Here is a 25,262-nt window from a genome sequence, read left to right on the forward strand (position 1 = left end):
AAGTGATAGATAATTAGCATGAAAGTAGAATTTCTGAATGCACATTTACAAATTTTTTACTCTAATCACAGATGAAAAAGTGTAGACTGACTTCATTCAGCACATGCCAGGGATTCATCTCTTCCAACTTTACCGAACAGTGCAGAGTCTCTTCCTGCTACTAAGACTTCCCCATCTGATGAGTAATTTATAAACAAGGTCCTTATCTGTGGTCCTGCTGCTTCTGTAATTTTTCATTGTCTTAAATTTCTCCCAGTCATTCAACCAAGGCTGCCACAAAATCAGGAATCCTCTTTATATTCAATGGTTCTAAAAAGAGTCAAACTTTTAGTAATTTTGTACAGATCTGCAGATCACCCATCATATTCATTAGCTATAAATCAGAAAACAAAAAGAGAGGCTAGAACTGAACTAGAAATTTTTAGAATGTCAAACTTCATGATCTCTTTCTGGATGAAGATGGGATGATAACAGAAGGCTTAAAGACCCTCATTAAAGCACCTCAGAAATAGTTGAAATATTTTGTTCACTCCTACCAACTCATGCAAATTTAATCTACCTGTAAGTAGATTAAGGCTTAGAAGTACACTATAATGCCAATAACATTAGTGCCACCACTCCTTTTGTACCAAGAACCACAGGAATTACTTTAAAAACAGCAGTCTGGTGAACACCCGGAGTTAGTAAATTGAGACATTCCCTTTGATCACTTTGATTTACATCTAAGCTGCTCATCCTAAATGTCACACTCAAGTGTCAGAAGATTCAAATCAGAATGCTGTAATCAGTATTTTTCTGACTCAGTATTATTTTCCCAAATAACCTAAAAATCAAGACTCTCTGAGACACAAAGTGAGTTTATTGATCTAATAAAGTAGAACTAATTCTCCAGAGTGCCAAAAGTTATGTTAAGCATAACTGACAAGGACTCTATAGAAAGCTTAGTCTGTGTTTTCCCAAATCAAGGAATCTGTCTTGGTTCCTAGCTGCCAAGCAGCACCAGGACAGAGTTTGTGCTAGAGCTGGAAAGTCTGGAGTTTGTACCAGCTTTAAGGAAATCATGTCTAACTTCTGTAAATCCATTGTTACAAAGAATTCAGCTCATATGAAAATTTCCATTCCATGGCTACCAACCCTACAGACAGCAACTGACATTCCTCCTGGTTGAAAAGCCTCTGAATAGCAGCTCTACTTACCTCTGTGTCAAAAGGGACAACTGAGTGAAATGAAGCTGAGGAACAAAAGACACAAAAGGATACTTTAAAAGGCAGCTAAAGGTTCTTTCATGCACATCCAGTGGCTATACCAGGATTTGAACCCTTGGAAATCTACAGGAAAAGACAATCCTTTCCATATAAATGGCAATAGGAATATTGGCCATTTCAGTCATAATCAAGAGCAAATGAAAGAAGAAAACAAACCTCTAATGATCTATTCCTGCTGCTGTGCAAAAAGTATAAGAGAGAAAGATGACCTGTGGATGGTGATATCAATGTTCTATGATGGACATGTTTTTGCGCTACACAGCACACAGTAGACCTTGATTCTTTTATGTACTGTTAAAAAATGTACATCTATACAAATCCTTCATGCTACTAATCACTTACAGTCTGAGCTGTGGAAAATGAGTCCTTTTATTTTACCACGTTTTTTTCTGTCATCTCTTAAAAACGCTCATCTCTATTCCAATGAAGTTGTGCTAATCAAATGATATGTGGTAAGGGAAAGCACTTATTTTCCAGAAAATAGGATAGATGGAAGCACTGAAATGCCATGGTGATTAACAGCATAAAGGAATGTATGGATATAATAAAGTATAAATATTAGATAACACCATGGAGGAATTAAGAAAACATCTGTTTAGAAGGCTTATTATTATATTTAGAAAAAATACTGTCTCTTCTGAAAGCAAGATGTCTCACTTTAAACAAGCAAATAGATGTATATTTATTCTATATTCTAGAAATATCATAACTGTGAATTTCCCACAACTGAAGGGTAAAGACAGGTGAGTAGTGTATAATAGTTTAGAGTATTTAACTTTTGCAAGAAAAGACAGAGTTTATTCAATAAGTAAGTTGTAATTGACATAAAATGTTGATACAAATCACTATTACTACTTTGTCTGCCAATCTCACACTAGGCATTTGTGCTGGAAAATTAGGTCAAATTATTTAAAATCAGTTTTCATGTGATGCCTGAGACTCACAGCTAAAAAAATATAGAATCATCTTTGCTACTTATACATGAAAAAGATTTTAATGAGAAATAAAGAATGTAAACCAGAAAGTTTATGTGTTGGTATTTGTAGTGGTTTGGTTTAGGCCTCTTCCTGGCAACCAGGTCGAAACTAAGGAAGTACCCATATCCCAATATTCCATTCTATTCTTTATGTAAGCAGAAATATAAACAGAAGGGGGGAGGAAGTTGGAAAGTAGATCTCTTCTGGTGGAGTTTGGAGAAGGCGGGCAGCCTTCCTGCGGTCGAGTTCTTCATGTGGGAGTGTAGGCCTGTAAGGTTTTGAGAGGCCGTTGCTTCTTCCCAATTCAAGAGGAGAGATCTGGTGGTGTGGACTCTGCTTTCTAAAGGAAAGTATTAAAATTTTGTTGGTTAGTTCTTTATTGGCTGCATATATCTGTGTCTCTGTTGTTTTGGGTTTTTGGGGTATTGGGGTTCTCTTTCTTATATGTATATAGGTTTTGTAACTGTAAATAAGTGTAAATATATATATACCGCTTTGGTTCTGTTATTTCAGTCTTTTAGGGTTTTTTTTCCTTCTCTTTCCCCTTTCCCTGTGTTCATAAAAAGAGGGAGGGGAAGCCCTTTTGCTGTGGTCTTGGGCTCTTGGCAGGAAGCCAAGTCCAAACAACCACAGCATTTTATACATTGCAGTAAACTTTAACAACTACTTACAATGCCTTGTCCCTTGGAACAGCTGCTGACAGCCCTACTTCCTCACTCAAGAACTATATGCCAGTCTCCTTTTTGTAACAGGTGGACAAGGAGGGCTGAAAAAAACATGGGTATGTGAATGCAATAATAAAGATGCGTCAGGTTAGAAACAATGAGTTCAGTTATATCTATGGTGGTGGTTTTTAAGTATTCCAATGGCATTACCTCATGGTGGATCCCTCATCTGGAATTTACAGATCAGAAAGCATAAGACTTTCTTGCTAGAGATAGATGTACCAAGACCATCAGCTTGGCTGTAGTATGTGATCTACCTCACTTTGGTGCTAACAGAGTTCTTTTAAGCCATTCACTTTTTTTTTTCTGCACAGCTGCTGCTTCACTTATTAGTATTCTACAAAGGAGCTCATTCTAGGATAGTTCACTCCAGGACTGCTTTTAAAGGCAATCTGGGTGAAACTGTATACTGCACACTCCTCCAACATTATTTCAGTTGACTTTGTACTTTCACATGACCACGTGCACCTATCAGGTCATGTACCGCATACATTTCATCTCCTGTTACAAAAATACTTCTCTAGTGAGCTGAAACACACTCCAGGATGTCGCACAGACTAAAAAAAAAATCATCATCTTATTTTCAATTGTAATAATTTTCAATCAGCACTGTCTCTGTGCTTCATTTCTAAAGAATAAATTTCCCATTCTTTCATAGTACTTCCCTGCGCTTTGTTTGTCATTCTTCTATCAGTGTTCTTTAGTTAGAACAACAACAAAAAAGGATGTTTCCCTACTTCATAGTTTTTACATTTTCTAGATATTTGACTCTCCTTTTGAGACTTTCTCCCATCAGTAACAAAAGGGATCTTCTCTGGCCATACAGTATCCCCATCATAAATGAGGCCTTCCTTTGAAATTCACATTTAAAGTGATCATTTTCCTTGCAAGTTAATGTGACCGCATTTTTAAAAAAAGAATAAATTTACTTTTAGTAGTATATTTGTTGAGAAACACATCGTGCAGTGGTGTCAACTAGACATTTAGATTGCCCAGCGTTAGATCAGCAACCCAAAATTTTGGAATGAAAAAGAATTCAAATATTACTAACCATCCTTCACAATTAATTGTGCATTGTGAAAAAAAAAAAAGAAAAAAAAAAAGAAAAAATCTGTACACAAAATATTATTTTACTATATAATTATGTATTTATGTATTTTAAAACTATGTTTTATGAGCTGTAATTACTGCTGATGACACATCCAGGAGCAACTCTGGCAATCACACCCCATACCACCTGTGCTGGGACCAAAGCCCCTCTGCAGCTACACACCCCACATTCACACAGTCAGACCAGTTTTCCTTACTGGTTCAATCCCAGGTTTCCCATAGCAGAGTCTCAGATGTCCAGATCCTTAAAATAATTTAATCATAATGCAATAACTAAATAAAAAAATAACAGCTTGAACTGGGCTTTTATATGTTTACAGTCTAAGTGAGGGAAAGTCCAGGGATCTTTGGCTCCTGCTGTGTCCCTAAGTGTCTGGTCACCTGTCTGGGCCACAGGTTCCCGTGCCCTTTTATGCAAAGGCTTGCCAGTTCACAGCCCCTTTTCTGGGGCTCTAGCCACCCAGAGCTCCATCTACAGCTGGCACTCCAGCTTGTACACCAACCTACCTGCACTAAATATATTCCTCAACAACCATACGTACTAATCTTTCCCTATTTCTCTGCCCAAATAGGCATTTGCTTAATGCCTTATGGATCAATCTCAAAAACAAACAAAAAACCCTCAAAAACCAAAAACCAACCAAGCCTCATTTGGGGCTTTAATTTCCAACAGTAACTAGCACAGAAAATGTTCTTCTAATATCTCTGAAACCATGGTTGTGAATTTTTCATCTTATAAGGAAAAGAGTTCTAAACCATCCACCAGTAAGGGAAGTGAAAACCTTACTCATAAAGGGCCACGCAGACTTCTGCTGATAGTTAAACTTACTTAGAGTACATCACTGTCTGTATAAACAGATTGCTTGCATGCAATCTTCTTTCACAGATTTGTCTGTTTTTTTTCCCTATTCATATTTTTGTCATCAATGACATCCTGTAGCAACAAATTTCATGATTTAGCTGATTTGTGTAAAAAATGCTGCCTTTTGTTTTCTTCAAGATCTAGTTCCTAGGAAGTTCTTTTGATGTGCCTATGCACACCTTCCAATCTACTAATGATTTTATTGACTAGTTAATTCCAGTTACCTCTTTTTCTAGCTATATAGACATTACTTGCACAAAAATACCTAATCCATAAGTTTCATTATTCTTTTTACTATATTCTATTTTTTTTATGTTCTACCTGAGACTAGAAGGAGAAATGCAACTGAAAAGTATTTACCCATTTCTCTAAATATGTTCTTATTTTCTTGTTTATTCCTTTCCTAGTCATTCAAAATGCTATATGCAGGATTTTTTGAACACTTCCTTGGATGGGTCTGATATTTTTGTAGAATTGTCTACGACAAGTTCAGAATCTCTTTCCTGAATGCTAATAAGTTATTTAGGGTCTCTCGTTGTTTATATACATAGATGCTATTCTATTGGCTCATTATTCTACATTTATCACTACTGAAATTCATCTTTTACTGCTCTTTCAGTCTTGTAAACTTGTGCAACTTTTCACTGCCAGATTTTGCTTTTATTACCATGAATAATTTAATGCTATCAGAAAACTTTGTCACCTCACTACTCACTTCTTTTCCAGAAAGCTTATGAATATGTGCTATATACGAGCATGTGTGAAAATGCCATGGACAATGAATTTACAAAAGCGTCTAGGTCTGGCTTCCTCCGTTTTTTCCCTTTTTTTCCATGCCAGTGCAGCCACTTCATCATCCAAGGACTATATAGGATTACAGACAGACAAAGGCTAATTATGCAATAAGGTAGGGGTGGGAAGGCAGTGCTAGAAACAGAATGAATGTATGCAATAATTTTCCAGCATTTCTGGTAGATAGAGTTGCTCCTTAACAGTAGGATAATGTGGGGCCAGTAGCCCACAAAAACCCTAGATGAATGACTGTTCTTCAATATTCAGGTGTTTTTTTACAGAATGAATTTTGTTTCTTTCTCTGCCTTTTCTATTAATGTAATGTCTTAAAGTTACACTCTCATTTTCTTATTTCCAGCACTAAAGCACTACCTGAGAGAGGTGAAGCATGCTAGTATCCACAAAGGTTTGCTTTTCCTTTTTCTTTTTTGGATTAATAGTTGCTGGCTTTGGGAAATCTCTAGAATCCCAAAAACTGTCTCAATGTCTGTGCAGTTGTTCCTAAACTGATTATCCTGACTCTGTAAATGTCAGTGGATAAGAAGGAAGTCCTTGAGAACAATAAAACTCAGTGAAATGTTAATTGGAAATGCAGGCAGGACACTGGAAGGCAAAGAGAAAAGGAGTGTTCAGTACCTGCTGGTAATGTAGTCTCATTTCAGATACCTTTAAGTACCAACTACTACTTTAAAGGGGTACGCTGTTACTAGAAAGCTAGCCAAATGCATGCTCTGGGTTTAGGGACATGTATCTATTGTAAGTTATGGGCTTGGCTTGTTGTTCTATTTTAGTTTTTTGCTTGGTTTGTTATTGTACAACTTTTTAATTGAATGTCGTGCATAACCAGTTTTATTGTCTATGTAGACACATGTACTTCTAGAAAAAAAGAAAATATATGAGGAAATAATAATTTTTATTTCTATTTTTGATTAGAAGGAAAAAATGTTTACTGCTCTCATGTAATGACAATTCAAGGTGGTATTAAACTAGAGAGAATCTTTCAATCTGGAATTTTATATACACACTTTTATGTAGTTTATTACTGAATTGTCTTCAAACTAATTATTTTTATCTCCAGCTTAGTTAAGATTATATGTTGTAATAAATTTTCAAATATTTTTCTTATTACATTGCCACACTTCTCTTATAGCTTGCACTTAATAATGAAACTAAGATAAGTTTCCTAGCAAGAAGTAAGATTAATCTACTTGAGGTCAGTCAAGTGACAGGCAGAGGAAGAACTACCCCTTTTTAAAACTGGATATTGGTCATAATGAGAAAACAACTGTTTATTAGGTGATTTATTCATGTGCTGGTTTTGACTGTGGTAGAGTTAATTATCTTAACAGTGACTAGTATGGGGATCTGTTTTGGATTTGTGCTGAAAGCAGTGTTAATAATACAGAGATGTTTTCATTATTGCTGAGCAGCACTTACACAGCCAAGACCTCTCCTGTTTTTTGTACCCCTTGCCAGTAAGGAAGCACAAGAAGTTTGGAGGTGACACTGCAAGAACAGCTGACCCCAAGTGACCAAAGGGATATTCCATACCACATGACATTTTTATTTTTAAGGAAGGGCTATTCAAAAGCTATTCTTCCCAAGTGGTGGGAAGAAGGAGGAAGGGAGGACATTCAGAGTGATGATGTTTTCCCAAGTCGCCATTATACATGATGGAGCCCTGCTTTCCTGGAGATGACTGAACACCTGCTTGACCATGGGAAGTGGTGAATGAATTCATTGGTTTGCTTTGCTTGTGTGCACAGTTATTGTTTTATTAAACTGTCTTTATCTCAACCCAAGAGTTTTTTTTTAGCTTTTACTCTTCCAATTCTCTCCCCAGTCCTGCTGGTGGGGGAGTGAGAGTGTGGCTGAGTGGTACTTAGCTGCTGGTTGGGGTTAAACAATGACAGTTCATTTAATTATAACAACAGTTATATAATGAGCTATATAATTGCTTAACCTCTTTTGGCTTTAGCTTAGCTTTCTATGATTGCCGTAATGTCTATTGTAACAAGCATTTTGATATAGTGTTTTAAGTGACAGATAGTAATAATCAGTAGTTCTCATTTGTGGCCTGAACTATGTGCAACACTAGACTGAAGTGTATAGGTCTGCAAATGGGGAATAATAGCAAAGATCTTGACAATGTGGGCACAGGATGAAAACAGAGGCTTCAGATCATCAGGCTTTAGGCATGCCTTCAGCAAACAATTTCTAATGATCAAAGGAATGTAATCTTGGAAGATTATCCAACATACATGTAAACTACACCATACATAGAAAAAAATTGATGTGATGGAAAAATAAAGTTAGCACCAAGTGGATCCTAGACTGAATGAAAAGAACATAACAACAGCATCATGGTTATGGTGACAGTTTTGGGATATTGATTACTCATTTTAAAACCATACCACCTGCTTCTAGGAAGACTGACACCCATCAACCTTAGGGCCCACAGAAGTACTGGAAGAGTAAGCATACCACTGAAGAAACTATTAATAATAAAAAGCTTGTGTATAACAATATTAAATGTTTTATTAAAGCTACTTCTTCCTGCAATAATTACCCAATTTGGTTACTGTCATTGTAAATTAAGTGACATTTTTAATAGTTCAACTATCCTTTCATTAGCCTAATAAAAAATTACTGCCTTAAATATGAAGATAGTTTCATTAGCCCACAGAATTTGCAGTCTGTGACTGATCTGGTGCTCTGCCCTGAAGCTCTGGTAGGAATTTGGAAGCAAACACTGAAGAAAGTTCTGAATTTGAGTACAGAGATAGACCAATGAGACCTTTTAAATTTGGCGTATCGTATGGCTAGTACTGCCTGTACCAGATACTTTTTCAATGGACTTTTAGTAGTTCCATTGATTATATCTGCAAAAAAACATATGGAGACGCTTGCTACAAAAATCTGAAAATGGCACTGCTAATGATCTGTTGAGGACCATGGTGGTCAGTAGAAGAGTTTTGACTTGCATCAAGGGATAAAAATTTTCACTATTAACTCTTCAATTTTTCATTTTTATTTTTAAGGAAGGGCTATTCAAAAGCTATTAGGAGTGAGCGAGGTAAAATTCATGCTTTGGAGAACAGACAAAGTGGTTGACTTTCACAAGAGTATATTGTGAAATGAGAAATGGGAATTGCAGCTCAGGAACAGGATGTTTCTCCTATCTAATTGCAGTTCACAACATCAAATAGCAGTTGGAAAAAAAAATCTGTCTCCTGCCTGAATGCACTCTTCTTTTTGATGTATTCTTAACATAGTGACGTATTCTTAACATATTTTGCATTCTAGAATATTTTTTTCCTGTTTTCTTCTCTATTCTTACTGTCCAGTTGATTTCCCCAAAGCAGATAATAGGCATTCAATGGGAGATGTCTGTTCTGGAGTAATGGTTTTTTATACAATTGTTAACTGTTGGATGGGTACTCACCATTTCCTACAGGTCAAATATGTAATGGATTTTAAGACCAGGAATCTTAAAACAGATGTAGAGCTTGCTCAGACCAGTCTGAGCAAACTGAAGGTTTTAAGCTTAAGATATTAGTACATCATCCTATTTGGTTTAGGAATGATACTCCCCAGTTCAGTGCCCCCATCGAGACTCTTCAAAACCACACACCACTCTGTCTCACTCCCCCTTCCCCTTCCCACTTTGGAGGGATGGAGTTGAGAATTTGAGGCACAAAAGGCAAAGATCATGGGCTGAGATAAGAAAAATTTACTGGAAACAGCAATGAAATAAGAAAGTGAACAGTAACCACAACATTATTAATAAAAAAACATATAAGAAAAGAAATTATTCACATGAACAAACCTCTCCGGTAACAGACAATACACGATGGCTCCCTCCACCACATTTTCTCAACTGGAAGGAACCTCTTCTCCCAGAAGAGAGACAGCCCCTGGCAATGACACCAGGTGGTGTACAATAACATCAGGGTCCTGGCCACACTCTCTCTCTGTTACTGCAAAAATTTAACCCTGTCCTGGCTAGAACCAGGACACTATGCTAATAAGACAAATATTATTTTTACTGCGGTAGATATCTGAATAACAGTTTTTGCCAAGACACAACATGACCATGATTTAAAGATGCCACTAATTTTTAATGATGCTTTAAAGCTTTACTTCACTGTGAAGTAAGATAGCTGTTGGAGAGATGATGGAGAAGAAAAGAAGAAAAATGTTAAAGAGTCCTCGCATACTTGGCAGCATCAACATCAGAAGTTTTGTCATCCTGAGCTGTAGGTATTTTGATCTTACAGGTATTTTCCAACATAAATGATTCTATGAATCTATGGCAGATAGACTCCAGTGACAGTAGTTGAAAGAGGTTGTGGAAGGAACAGCAACAGAAGTGACACAAAGTCTGAGATATTTCTTGGTCAGAAATGCATTATAATATGAACTCAGTAATCAAGATTTAATTTAACTGTAATCCTCATCACTACTGTTTATGTATCATTTTTATAAATTATTTTGTCTCTCTGTTTCTCTACTAAGAAAACATCTGAAGGACATTCAAAAAGGAGATGTTAAATTAATCTCATCTATCAAAAGCATGATAAGCTGTTCTAGGCTTCACTGCTTCCAAATAAAGCTCTTCACCTGATTTCTGCAGCACTCTATGTCCTGTGTGCTCCTTCATGGAGGAAAGAAAGAAATAAATCAGTTTTCTTTTATTACCTATTCAGCTTATTAAAAGAAACATGAAGAAATTGTGAGTCACACTGTGACATGAATGAAGAGGAAATTGTCTGAAAAGAATTCACTTGTAGTGAAATAAACTCACCTAAGATGAAATAAAAGCCCTAGTGTACTTTACGGTGTTTTTAAGGGTTTATATCCTATTGCTAGCAAAAAGCAAATCAAGCTATGGTACAAAAAATTTGCATGCAGAAACCTCTCAGAAAAGACAATTTGCTTTACACTACTTGCCACATTCTAATATCCCTCTCTTTGTTCACAGTAAAAACTTTTATGACACTCTTGTGAATATTATTTTCTCAGTGATGAATTCTCATTTGGAACAAAGACTTGGTGGTAGAGAACTGTCCCAATCTGGGAAAAGGTTACCAAATTTGAATTAGATATTCTCATTCTAACAAAATTTTACAGTTTTTTAATCTTTACTACACACCAATGGACATAGAACTTTCAACTGTTATTTGCAAGCACAGCACTGTAAGAATGACAGAAAATTCACAGACTATTTATATTGCTAAATTGTGCCCCCAGTAAATTTTTGCCATCAGAGCAACAAGGAAGAACAAGTTGCTTAAAAAGAGCTTACAATGAAATGGCATTTAAAGAAAAGTTTTAATTTTTTCACTATTTTTCGAAGGTATTCTATTATTCTGATTACAATGAACAGGTCAACTATAATATAGTACTATCACAATTAGAAACTGATATCTAGGGTTAAATTTAATGGACAGTTCATCTAAATACAATAGACACGTACGAGATACAAAAATTGTATTCATCCAAAAAGAAGAAAATAATTTATTACATCAAAAGGTACTGCAAGTAAAACATAAAAATTCAAACAGATAAATGCACATATGCATTAGATAAAACTCTCTTAATAATTTTAATGCAGCATGAGTAACTACAATTGTTTCACCTTCAGTTATTAAAGAGAAATTAAAAAACCTACAACAGAAATCAAGTTTCTTTTTCTTTCCAAAAAATTCCTTGTTGCTGTAAGACTGAGATACGTATTTTGTTAAAACAGTTATTATATTAAAGTCTTTAAAACAAACATATTTAATGCGTAAAATATTCAGAGAATTGTGTATTCAAAAAAATGGTACCTAATGCTAGATTACTTTGCTAATATTTAGGAAGAAAATGTTGCAGCTGGAAAAAATTGTAACTCAGAACTGGTTTTGCTATTAAATCTCTTTTCTTTCCTGTTTCTTTTGCTCAGAGGCTCTATAAACAGCCTTGAAAGCCATTAAAAGCAAGGTATAAGATTGCCACGTTATGAGGCTGTGGGAAAAAAAAGCCCCCGAGTTTGTGCAACCGACAGTTTTTGACTCCTGTACAAGTAAATGTTCCAGCTGTCTATGCCCTGAAAATGTTTCAGGAGATGAAAAACAAAGATATGGAACATGGAAACAAAAAGTCAGTTGGGACAACATAACATACATGGCATTATATCCCCCTGACATTAGCATGATAGAATAGGGTTGGGGCAGAGAATAAAGGAGTACATCCAGGGGTCTAATGGCCTCCTGCTGCAACAATCCAAGCACATAACATACTTTCATCTGGCTTTTTGGATAAACATTATTTCTGGAGATAATATTGGTAGAGGCAACTAGATTTCAGAAAAAAATATTTCAGCAAATAAACCTGCAGTGTATATACACAGTAGGTAAGAGTAAACTCTCCCAAAGGCTAGAAGAATTCACAAAACCAATGGGATGTAAAAGTTAATTTAGTATTTGGTTTTTAAAATTATGTCTTTGACCACTGTATCTGATACTTAGGTCCCCACAGAAATTGTTAGAATTCCTTCTTTCACATGTAAGTCCTCTCTAGCCCTCTAACTCCGTTATAGTGTCTTAAAAATTTAGGAAGCAAAATCACTGTTTTTTATTATCTGTTTCAGTCTCATATAACAGAGCACGGATCCCATCAACATTCATACAATCAATGTGCATATAACAAACCTTCTGCAGTGCTGCTTGTCTTTGTCATGGTTAAAATTGAGTAATTTTTTTCTTACTTCTCTCTGTTGAATTGGACACAAAGGCAATGATTCTAAAATACACCCAACTTCTAAAATATAATGCCGGCATGTGTGAAGAACTATTTTCTCAGGAGGAATGAATATGCTCTTTAATACTTAGTCCCCCTGTCTCTGATCTGTATTTGTGAGTGGTTTGAAGACTCTAATTAGTTTAAATGTTTTAGAGGAAGTCTGTCATGATCTAATTTGTCCCATTTGTCACTTCTTTCCTCACATTTATGAAAATTTGATTGACTTTTGAGAATGGAAAATTGCAGCCTTCTTCGTTAGACTGAAAAAAAATTACCTTAAAGCAAACTATTCATTTATCTTTTTGGTTTTTGGAGACGCATATGTGTACACTCAAATAATTGAAGAGTTGTCACTGTCTAACCCAATATGAAAGACAAAAAAAGGAAAGAAAATTAGGAACGGGCTAAAATTGTAAATAAGCTTGAACTATCAGACTTTTGCAACTTGTGTGGAATTTAAAACATTTAAAACCACACTGTTTAAATTGCATCTTTAATATCTGAAAAGTGGAAAAGTGCAATATCTTTGAAAGAAAGTTTGCAATGGAGCAAGCATTAAGTGAAATTCAATGAAATAAACAAAAATGTTTCTATTAACTTTAAGAGAGCTCTCACGAGGATCAAAAGCTTTTGTAGCTTTAAAAAACAGACAATATGTTTCCAATTGCCTCTCTTTTTAAATTTCATTTTTTCAGGCTTTTGCAGGTTTATTATTAAACACTTAGATTCACATACACATTCACATAATGTGAATGTCCTATAAAACCATCCTGAGACCAAAATATATGCAAATCCTAATCCCCAAGTCCCCAGTCAGAATTCCCAAAACTTTACAAACTAGAGTACTGATGAATAGCCAGACAATGGCTAGACATAACTCTCCAAGTTTTGCAAATCCTCAACATTTCTATCATGTTTTCATGTATCCACAAATTCAGATCAGATATGTATTTGTGATTTATTATGGACTTCTCATTATTCTACAGTTTAAAATGATCCAGGCACAACCCCACGTAATTCAGTGACCAATTTAGCTCTGATGGCAAGCAATATGTTGAAAATAATTGAAGCCAAAATCCCAAAATGATGAATCTGTTACATCACAGCATTTCAACTGTGATTTGTGTGGGACACTAGAATTCAATTCCAACGGTTACTGAGGCTGCGTGTTTGCCATACGAGTCATGTTGGGACTAACAGTTACTCAGGGAGTTGTGATAGGAAGAGAACTACTGCATCAAAAAAGGGAAAAAAAAGAAAAAAAAAAGTGGCAGAACTCCTCCTTCCTAGAACTTACTCCTCCTAAGGACTATGAGGTAATACAATATGAGAACTCAATTTGCCAGTAAAAAATAAGGTGGAGGGCAGAGAAAAATAGACAAATGAGAGTGAGTAAGACAGTTTAATGTGTTTTCAGCATGGAATTGATGTTGATTGAGAAGGGATGGAAAAGGCGAGATACCAAGGCAACAAAAATGTTATCATAGAGCTAGAAATTCCTTCATACAGAAATGAAAAGAACCCATAGGTTCCTGATGGAGAACCTGGTATTCTGTGTTCTATGGTGTGATTTGAGCTGGGGTCACGAAGAAGAGGAGCAACGATGTTGGATGATCATCTTTGTATCTGAAGAAAGTTAACATTAGTTGCGATCAGAGCTAGTCCAAATATGAAAAAAAATTAAAAATCAATATATTTCAGTACTTCATTGTAAAAGTAGGGGAAGGGATGGAATAGCAATAACTTAAAAATAGCAATAACCATTGGATGGAATAGCAATAACTTAAAAATGTTCATATTTTCCTTCTTTCTTAAAACAATGATACTTAATCTGAAACTCTTTTTATATTTATAACATTTTCTAGATACTCTTGCCTCTCTTCATGTTTATCTTGAGCTGACCCGACTCTCATGTTTTGGTGAAGACATTGTCCGTTAAAATGGCAGAGGACGGTATCCCTTATTGCCCACTTGTGAGATTGTACATCAAAGAGAGAAAGATTGTCTGGCATCTTTCTCTCAGTGATGTGACATTCAGACATTCAGATTAGGCATCACAGTTTTGTCACACATCTGTTACTGCACAGCTCTTCAAGGCAGCTGTGTGGAAACAATTCTGTTTGCTCCAGGCTGTACCAGCTCTCCTAAGAGAGGAACAGGAAGCTGTGAGGATGAAAGAAATACAGAACAAAAACTAGCCACAAAATTTAGGGCTCAATAAAAATAGAAGTCATCCAACAAGGCATTTTCCCATTCTTTATGTGAAAAAACCCTTGTGATTCATTTAATTCATATAACAGTTTGCTGAAGCTCTTTAAGAAATTCAGTAAAATATATTCTAGAGATAGAAGTTTTAGCCAACTCTAGGCTATCTGTGTCTCCAATACTGTGCTTTATACTGTTCAGATGTTTTTGAACATTTCAAAGGGAGAATTTGGAAATTTGTCTTGTTTAATTTAGTAATCATTCTATACTTTTGAATACTGATGAATATAAGTTTTATCATGCAAGTCATGCATTGACGACAGCCAACATGGCTTCACTAAGGGCAAATTTTGCCTGACAAGTATGACAGCCTTCTATGCTGGGGTCAGTGTTGGTCAACAGCTCAATGACCAAGTGAGAGTAGTGACTACTGACATTCCTCAGGGCTTGATATTGAGACTGGTGCTGTTTAACATATTTGTTGGCGACTTAGACAGTGTTATTAGTGCAACCTTACACAAATTTGCTGATGACACCAAGCTGTGAGGTGCAGTTGACAAGTTGGAGGGAAGGGATGCCATCCAGAGGGACCTTGACAGACTTAAGATACCCTCATGAAGTTCAACAAGGCTGAGTGTAAAGTCCTGCATGTTAGTTGGAGCAATCCAAATCACAAATACAAACTAAGTGGAAAATGGATTGAAATCAGCACGGAGGAAAAGGACTTGGGGTTGTTGGTTGGTGAGAAGCTCAAAATAATTTGACAATGTGTACTTGCAGCCCGGAAAGACAACTGTGTCCTGGGCTGCATTGAAAGAATCATGGACCAGTAGGTCGAGGGAGATGATTCTCCCACTCTACTCCACTCTCATGAGATCCCACCTGGAGTACTGTGTTCACCTCTGGGGCCCCCAGCATAAGAAATACATGAACATGTTGGAGCGAGTCCATAGCAGGGCCACGAAGATGATTAGAGGGCAGGAGTACTGTCCTATGAAGACAGGCTGAGAGAGTTGGGGTTGTTTAGGCTGGAGAATCAAAGATGCCAGGGACACCTCAGAGTACCTTCCAGTACCGGACTGGGGCCTACAAGAGAACTGAAGAGGAACATTTTACCAAGGCTAGAGGTAATGGTTTTAAGCTAAAAGTGGGTAGGTTTAGATTAGAAATTAGGAAGAAGTTCTTCACTATAAAGGTAGTGAGACACTGGAAGGAGTTGCCCAGAGATGTCATGGATGACCCACCCTTACCTGGAAATGTTTAAGGCCAGGTTGGATGGAGCTTTGAGCAACCCGAGGTAGTGGAAGATGTCCCTGCCCATGGCAGGGGGGCTGGAACCAGATGATCTTTAAGGTCCCTTCCAACTCAAACGATTCTATGTTGCTACGATCATCCCATTATGAAACAAAATATCTGTATGCATTCATTCTTACAGATGTTTTGCTACGACAGGTATGTCTCTGTAAGTGTCACAAGATAATGTATGGGGAATAAACGATTTTATGAGCTTTTTGCAACTGATATTCACTCATCTAGTTGGCAAACTGTACCTGTTTGGGGGAAAAAGGTAATTCCCAAGATCTGCTTTACAAATTATACAAATGGTGTAGAAAAAAAAACACCCAAACCTGTGTGATTGAAACAGTTTTCAAAAGCACCTTATTGTATTGTTCAGATCCAGTATAACATGTATGGGAAGTTTGTGTTTCTTCTGAATGGCAAAAATGAATATGTTGACAGAAGCGTTAATTAATGCTGAGAAAAAAATTCAAAGTAAATAACAGATGCACAAACAATCTCTACTGCTTTTGCTTGTGAAATGAATTGCATTATGGGAAGAAAAGATAAAGTTGGTAGTATTCAGTCTTCAAGAATTTATATGCGTAGTTCTGTCAACTGAAAGGTATGAAATCACTTTCCAGTCTTACTTTGTCTTAAAATGAATAATATAGTAAAAGTTGGTATTGTCTTGATGTCTTTTTCATATTCGATTTCAGAAAATGTGAATTGAAAATTTCCTTATTATACCTACTCTTCATCAAAAAACTAAAGATTTCAGAAGTATGGAGCTGACAGCTTGTGTGAGAGGAAAAAGCATCTCAACAGTCTGCAGTTCTAGACAAAAAGAAGTGCTCCTTCAATAAAAACATATCCTGAAATTTATTTTTCTTAAGAATTAGTTAACTGTGACCCTCATTCAATAAAAACATATCTGAAAATATATTGTTCTTAATAATAACTGTGTCTGTGTGCAGTTTGTCAAAATTTTTCGTTTCCTTTGGGAATTCTTTGAATTCCACAAAAAGTTTGCCCAAAGAAAGCGACTATCAACCAAACCAATCAGGTGCATAGAAGATTACATGATCATGATAGTTGAACATCTTCTGTCTCTCACCCATAAACTCCTATTTACAAGATCTAGTCCTCAGCATAAGAAGATTTCTTAGGTTTTATTTTCCACAGTTTGAATATTGCAGGTTTGGTTTTTCATCATGCTTATTTATGACTAAAATTCCTCAAAGCCCCCTGTTTTTCTAGTTAAGGTCCGCTAACAAGAAAGGAGTATGTCAATGTGAAAGGAAATAGAAGAGCAGCATGAAAGTCTTTTGGAACTGATTGGGTTAAGAGGGCTGTGAACTGAACTGAAAAAGAAAACCAGTGGTAATTGCAGTGCTAGAGTTGAGGTGTTCGAATGTGACATTATTACAGCTTGCCAGGGGCAGAATAGAACACAGGAGTTGTAGGGACAGTCCCAGAAGATGTATCTGCTATGACAGGCTACCTAAGAGAAAAAAGGCTGCTGCCTTAATATGAATCAAGCTCAGAAAAATAAAAGCATTTAGGACCACTTAATTCATGAATATTTAAACTATCTTTTTCCTTGTCTATTTGAATACATAACACTAAGTGAAAAAAAAAACTCATACAAAATCGGTGGGTCTTTATCCCCACCAACGGGCATGTTTAATGGCAAGTTTGTTTTGTTTTTTTTTTAACAAAACTTTAAATTGCAGGCCATAAATATGTTGAGTTTATGTCAAGAGGTCTCTGTGGCTTCTATTTATGTAATAAAAAATGCCTTATTTTTCAAAGACTTTGCCAGTTCATACGTATAATTCTTCCAAACCCCAGAAGAATGTTTCCTCATGCCTCCCTAGTCTATAACACAATTAATTAGTTCTAAGGCACGTAAGTCTATGCCAGATACATCTGGCTCCTTCAGCTACTTCCAGAGGGTTTTTTAAACTAGAATTAGATTTAAACTATTGCTTGAGAAAGATTCCTTTCTTGTCTTGTCCAGGAGGTCTGAAAAAAAAATATCCAGTCTTACACTTGTGACATGGCTAAGGTAGGATGTGTTACAGTTTTACATGTTTGAAAAGAGAATCACACAGTGCAGAGTTCAAGCATATCAACAAGTTTGAAAACATGCCATTATGATGTGGAAAAAAAATTATTGAGTCAAATTTTGAGTCCAGGATATAAAAACGTGTTAAATTTTCTTTATCTGCTTCTAGCAGATCTCCCAATATTTTTTAAGTAGGATTCTGAGTTACAAAGCATTGGTCTAGGTTATGCAATTTTTTTCAAAAGTTCTTCCTAACCTGAAATTGAATATCTTATTTTTGGAGAAGTGACATTTAGAGACAGAGAAAAAAAGGAATATTATTTGATACCTGGAACGAAAAATGCTGTAAAAAGCTATGTCTTTTAGCAATATTGGAATGAATGGAAACCTCTGTGAATTAAACATTAAAAAATCTTTAATAAATGTGTTTGTCAAATATACCCATACTTGGCTGCATGGAGCTATATTTTATATTTGTTGCACTAAACTACAGAAATGCAAAATAAGTCTAAGCATTGCAAAGTCATAGTCATACTTCCAATATTACAAGCTCTAATACCATTCATTAAATAACTTTAAATTTAGGAAATTCCTTTGACTTGATTTTTTAGGTTTTTAAACTTGTGTGTATTATCACAAATGTCCAGAAAACTACCTTTTCAGAATACTGAAATATTTTCTATCAATCACCTTTCTGCAGAAGCTAATATTACAAGAACAATATTATGTAGCACAATAACACAAAAGATTTTTTTTTAAGTGTTCCCAGATTATTTTTTTGCTTTAATTTAGAAAATGAAAGGTTATGAAATGTCAGAGTAACTATCATCTAATAGTATTTGATTCATAATAGCTAGCTTTCAATATGGACTATGTAATTATGACAAATTTTCATTATATTGAAAATGTGTATGCTAAATATGAATGACACTTTTTATTAATTTCTAGATATCTTTCTAAACTAAGATTCATTTGACTAATGCCTAATCCTAGTCCATTTTTAAGCAACAGCAAAATTTCTATTCACAGTAGAACCATAGTCACCATTTTTGCAATGACAGGCAAAAATCAATTATATTGAATCTTCTAAAAATTCAGTTTAAAATTTACCTTTTTTCCCTCTTATTTTCAACACATATACATGCTCACATGCAATTGTAGAAGTGTTCTCCAGCATAGCATTCATGTACAGCACAGAAATGACTTTTTAAAAGGTAATTAAAGAAAAATATGTTCACCACCAGAAAGAGAAGGGTAGGCTTTTGTGTTTGATACTATGGATCAACATTTGTAGTTGGTTTTAAGATAACACTGTGGCTTATGGCACTAGAAGTTCATAATATCATAAGGGTCTCAGGAGAACGTTTATTTTAAAACTAAATAATAGGAATTGGATCAAAGAATTGGCAGGGGGTTTTTTGCCATGTCATATTTGATAAATTTTGATGGCATGATGTTCCAAATCTAGCAGGATCCTTAGCCAGCTGAAAAATATTTAAACAATAATTTTGTTATCAAAAGTATATCCTCTTAAATTTTTGCCTACGGCTGAATTCCTAATCAATTGTGCTTTGAAGAAAAGCAACTACTTTTGACTAAGCTAGTATAGAGTTACACCATTTAAGCACTTAGTATAAAAAACAGTGCAAGCTGAAAAAGTCTCTTTAATCCCAGGATACCTGCAAACAGCAAATAGGTCCAATCTCACAGTCATGTTTCTTTTGAGAAAGAATCACTGCTACTATGATATAGGGTAGTATTTAGGAAGCTCTAATTAAAAGGTATCCCAGGCCATTTTGTTAGCCCTACACTTAGTGTGATTTGCTAAGAAAATGTGGTTTCTTATAACTTTATATGCTCTTTAAGATTTAAGATTGATAACAATCACTATGAGAGTTTCCAGACTGAGGTACCTAATACAGTCACCAAGCTCCTTCCCTAAAGGAGGGAACTTGTTCATTTTACAGTTTCATCACTTTCAAGCAAGGGAACACACACAAAACAAGACTGGGCTACAAAATACAAGATGATGCTGAAGACAGTACTATCCTTCTTCTCAGTCTTTGAGCAGACGTGGGAGCATTAGCACCTTTCCTTCTGAATTAATGAACCTCAAGCCTGTCTGTGGATTCTTTTCCAGTGAAACTGAATAGTAAATGCTGTGTGGACATGAATTATTAGAGTGTTCTAAACAACTTTCTAGACAGTGGCAGAGTACAATGTCTACTGAGACCCAGACCAGACCTTCCCCAGGAGGCTGTGCCACTCCAAGAGGTTTTGTAGACGACTCCAAAGGGCTTTGAGTATGGTCTTCAGACTTGTGTCTTAGATGATCTTAACTTCCCCAAGCAGAAAATTTGCTATTCTCTATCTTTGTCACAGTCTCACAAATGGTGGCTGTCTTTTGTCTTCTGACCTACAAGTGTAGTTCTTAATTGCACATTCTTCCAGGGCACAGAATAAAGCGTGGGCATCCAGGAAAACAGTCTGCATAAAGTTCCTCTTCTTCCAGTATTGCTGTTGCTTGTGGGCAGGCAGGAAAGGATAAAATGACAGGAACAAAGAACTAGGGCACTGCTGAGTAGAGTTCTTCCTTTGAAGCCAGTAGAACAGAAATAAAATTACTCTGTTCTCTATCTGTAAAATAGTGATTATGGTTCTCCTTAGTGCACAAGGTACTCTGTGATTTACCAGTTATGTGCTAAAAAACCTTTCCAAAATGTGTTAGGAGGATAAGGATACATCTCTGCAATTTTGGATACTATGAAGCTATTTCAAAGCCACAGAATTTACTAGTATAAAATGAAAAACTTACTCAAAGAAATAAAATGAAGTAATCTCTACATCGAGATTTTTATTTTTTTACTCATTCCAAATAAATACACTGCATATGCGATTCCATTTACATTTTATATGAACTGCCTTTTTGCAGAAGGAACAGTTACATCATAACTATCACTATCCTATAGCACACTGGTGTTTAGCCCCTAACATTAAAAGCAACTCTAAATGGTTCGGTTTGTAAAATGTTTTTTTTCATTAATGTTACAGTGCCCTCTATGTTTCAGAGTTTGCACTGAGGGTAATATTCTTTGAATGGTTAATAAATATGTTTTTTTCCCTTTTTGGGAAAGTGTAAATTTACCATGTTAATTCTTTTTTAATGGTAAGTCTCATAAGTCTCATCAAAACAAACAAGCAAACAAACAAATGAAATTACAAGTTTTATAAACAAAGAATGAAATAGAAATTTGAATTTGAAGTTGTTAGTCTTCTTGCAAATAGCCATCACATATAATTTTCTGACATTAAAAAAACAAAAAGCAGAGGTGGTTTTTTTGATGGGAAGATGGTTCACAAATATTTTTCAAACTCTACAATTAACAATTAAAATGTCTCAAAAGTCATAGCGTATTTGCTTTCAGCAGAAGACCATAAACAATCAGTTATATGTTTACTGCATATATGAAATACTTCAAGAGGCTTCATGATGAAAGGGAAACACAGATGAATGATGAGACACTGAGATGTATATGCCCTCCTGTCCACTGAATCTCTATTACACAGATCTGACCAGATAATATATTTGAAAGGTAAAAATGGGAAATTTTCTTCATATTGTTTAAAAAATTTTCACAGGTACATTAGGAAAAGAAACTGTGTATGATTCTTCCCTAATACTAGGAAGGAGAATATCTCTTTGGAACATTTCTTCTTTACTGAGAGTTTTTCTAAAAGAGAAAAGAAGGAAAAAAACATAAACCAAAAAATCTTTCATAAGAACTACTGTACTTACATTGTACGCAGTGGGATCAAGCTATTAAATACAAACTATAAGCAGTTATTCTTGCACCAGGAAACCACATTAATTATTCAGTCAAGAGGGAAGAATAATTGTAATGATGGCATTAAACACACAGAGACGATAGCCTGAGTCCAGGTAGAAAGCATGATGAAAAGAAACATTAATTTAAATTTTTTCACCTTACTTTGAAATACTTCAGTTCTACAGTCTTTCTCCATTGGTTTTCAGTCTCTAAACACCTTTGCAGGAAAGAATGGGAGAACAACAGGATACTAACCCCAATTTATTTTTTTTCAACTGTTGTTACTATTTAGCGTTCATAATATTTCTGAACTTCTAGGAGAATTTCTCTTGCTTAACAGTGGGCTGAAATGAGCCCACAGTCAACTGAGTTGTTTTAAATATTTCATGGCAACATTTTCCTGAAGCTTATGAAGACAAAGAGGAGAGGGATAGAAAGGTTAATATATTTTACTTCAGGTGAAATGTTGCTATAAAGAAAATAACTTTGCTGAAAATCAAGGCTTTTTGAATTAATAGATGTCTTAATGTTTTCCAGAGGAAGGTTCCTGAAATCATTTTTGGTGAAAAATATTTAAAAGCCAAAGCAAAAGGCAGTTTCTAGATACATTACAATAGAGACTTACTGAAACTGCCTCACATTCTCTTTTGGAAATGCCAATATTCAGTGAATACTATGAATCCTTAGAAATAGCACAGTTCCATTACTGAGGATGGAACATTCTAACTGCCCAAGGAAAATTCATTGGTTTTTTATTCTTTGTACTCTATATGCTTACAGAAATGTGCGATGTTGTACAGCAACTACCTGTTATGCATTCCTGTTCTGAGTAAAAATGCCACTACCTCAGGAACCTCAAGGTTCTGTTTTAATCAAAGAATCACAGAATATGCCAAGTTGGAAGAGACGCAACTGCTGGCCCTGAACAGGACCATCCCTCAGAGTCACACCACGTCCAGTATTGTCCAAAAGCTTCTTGAACTCTGTCAGGCTTGGTGCTGTGACCACTTCCCTGGGGAACCTGTTCCAGTGTCCAACCACCCTCTGAGTGAAGAACTTTTTTTCTAATATTCAATCTAAATCTTCCCTGATAGAACCTCAGGTCATTCCCTTGGGTCCTGTCACTGATCACCACAGAGAAGAGATCAGTGCCTGCCTCTCCTCTTCCCTTCACAAGGAAGCTGTAGACTGCAATGAGGTCTCCCCTCAGTCTCCTCTTCTCCAGGCTGAACAGACCAAGTGACCTCAGCTGCTCCTCAAATGGCTTCCCCTCAAGGCCCTTCACCATCTTCACTGCCCTCCTTTGGATGCTCTAACAGCTTAATATCTTTCTTATATTGCGGTGACCAAAACTGCACACAATATTCAAGGTGAGGCCTCCCCATTGCAGAGCAGAGCAGGACAATCCCCTCCCTCGTCCCAGCACTTTCCCCTCCTCTCCTGATTGGCTGCTGAGGGCTTCCAGGTTGTGGGTCTGCTGTTTGGGTGCTCCTGGACTCAGGAACCTCCCTGTACAGACAGCTCTCACCCCCTGCATCTCCCCTCACTCCTTCTCACTCCCCTCACACTTATGGCCTTCTGTCAAGCGAATGACGGTGCTTTGGTATGGTAATGCATGTAGAACTGCAAGCTTTTATTAATTATCTCTGTGTTCTTTGCCTACTCTTTGCCTAAGTTGCTGATGACTTGACCCTTGACTTTGTTGACTATCTCCTTCTCCATATTAGCATCAAGTGGCTTTGGCACTATTTCCAACTGTTTGAGATTCAACAGGGTGAAGTGTACCTGGGTCACAACAACTCCATGCAGTGCTACAGGCATGGGGAAGAGTGGATGAAAAGCTGCCCAGTGGAAAATGACCAGAGGGTGCTGGTCGACAGCAGCTGAAAATGATCCAACAGTGTGCCCAAGTGGCCAAGAAGGCCAATGGTATCCTGGCCTGTATCAAAAATAGTACCTCCAGAAGGACCAGGGAAATGATCCTACCTCTGTATTCAGGACTGGTGGAGCCATACCTCGAGTCCTGTGTCCAGTTCTGGGCCCCTCATTTCAAGAAGGACATTGAGGTGCTGGAATGTGTCCAGAGAAGGGCAATGAAGCCGGTGAAGGTTTTAGAGTACTAGTCCTTCAAGGAGCAACCGTGGGAACTGAAGTTGTTTAGCCTGGATAAAAAGAACCTTGGGGGGGCAATATCACTCTCTACAGCTACCTGACACTTGTAATGAGGTGGTTACTTCCAAGTAACAGGAGACAGGACAAGAGAAAATGGCCTCAAGTTGTGCCAGGAGAAGTTTAGACTGGATATTAGGAAAAATTTCTTCATGGACAGGATTATCAAGCATTGGTTGACAAGAAGTGACTTCCTTCTTTTTCTTGCTTTCTTTCTATCTACAGTCATGCTTTAAACCCCACCATCAAATAAATGCCACACAATCACTCTCCTACCTCCCTCCTCAGTGGGGGGGCAGAATTGGAAATAGAAGACATAAGAATAGTTTAATAATTGAAATAAAATAAAATGTAATAATAATAATAACAATAATTATATATTATCTTTTCAAGTGTCTACTTAAATTGATTTGAAAATAGGAAATGTAAATGAAGATTGGAAAATGTTATCTCACTCATTAGTATGAAAATCAGAAGACTAATGTAATTTTACGTGAACATTTAAGTACACTATACAGACCTTGAGATTAGCTCAGTTGGTTAAAACTTGGTGCTAATAATGCCAAGGTCATTGTTTCAATCCCCTGTATGGGCCATTCACCTAGGAGTTGTACTCGATCGTCCTTGTGTCTCCCTTCCAACTCAGAATATTCTGTGATTCTACACAAAACCAGCAGTGACAATTTATTCAACCTATTGATAATTATACATAGTTATACACTTTAGAGCTCAGGACCCCCATGAAGTCTACTAAGACTTTTTTTACTTACCCTATGAGAAAGGAGATGAAAGATCTCTGCTAAGGCAGTGACATAGTCTTCTAGGAGAGGCTGCTATCTTTTCTTGCTATGAAGACATAGACTAACACAAAACTTCTATAACCTTCCCATATATGGCAGTCAGTGAATGTTTTCTTCATTAAATGAATAAAGAGAAGTGTTTAGCTACTATAAGTATGAAAGAAGAAAACCTTCTGAAAGCAAGATGGAGCAGGAAAGAAACTAGGAAAATGTCAACCAACAGCAGAGCCAGTATCACTACAACACTTTACAAACTGAATATGTATCCACATGTGAAATAATTCTGGTCCCTTGTGAAACGGAAGCAGTTTTTTGAGCAGTTTTCACAGTAAGAGTTAAACAGAACAAAACAAATTATAGAATTGGATTAGAAGATATACAAAAGATGTATAAAA

The 25,262-nt window shown here is 36.2% G+C and overlaps 1 long non-coding RNA gene across 1 annotated transcript; it reads left to right on the forward strand.

Moving 5' to 3' along the window:
- The first annotated feature begins 2,948 nt into the window (after positions 1 to 2,948).
- On the forward strand, positions 2,949 to 7,272 carry LOC108508754. The gene is made up of 3 exons (XR_001878489.1): positions 2,949 to 3,023; positions 6,090 to 6,137; positions 7,173 to 7,272. It is a non-coding gene; the product is annotated as an uncharacterized LOC108508754 (long non-coding RNA).
- The last annotated feature ends 17,990 nt before the right edge of the window (positions 7,273 to 25,262 follow it).

The sequence above is a fragment of the Lepidothrix coronata genome, unplaced genomic scaffold, assembly GCF_001604755.1.
Source record: "Lepidothrix coronata isolate B3197 unplaced genomic scaffold, Lepidothrix_coronata-1.0 Scaffold311, whole genome shotgun sequence".
Taxonomy (NCBI): Eukaryota; Metazoa; Chordata; class Aves; order Passeriformes; family Pipridae; genus Lepidothrix; species Lepidothrix coronata.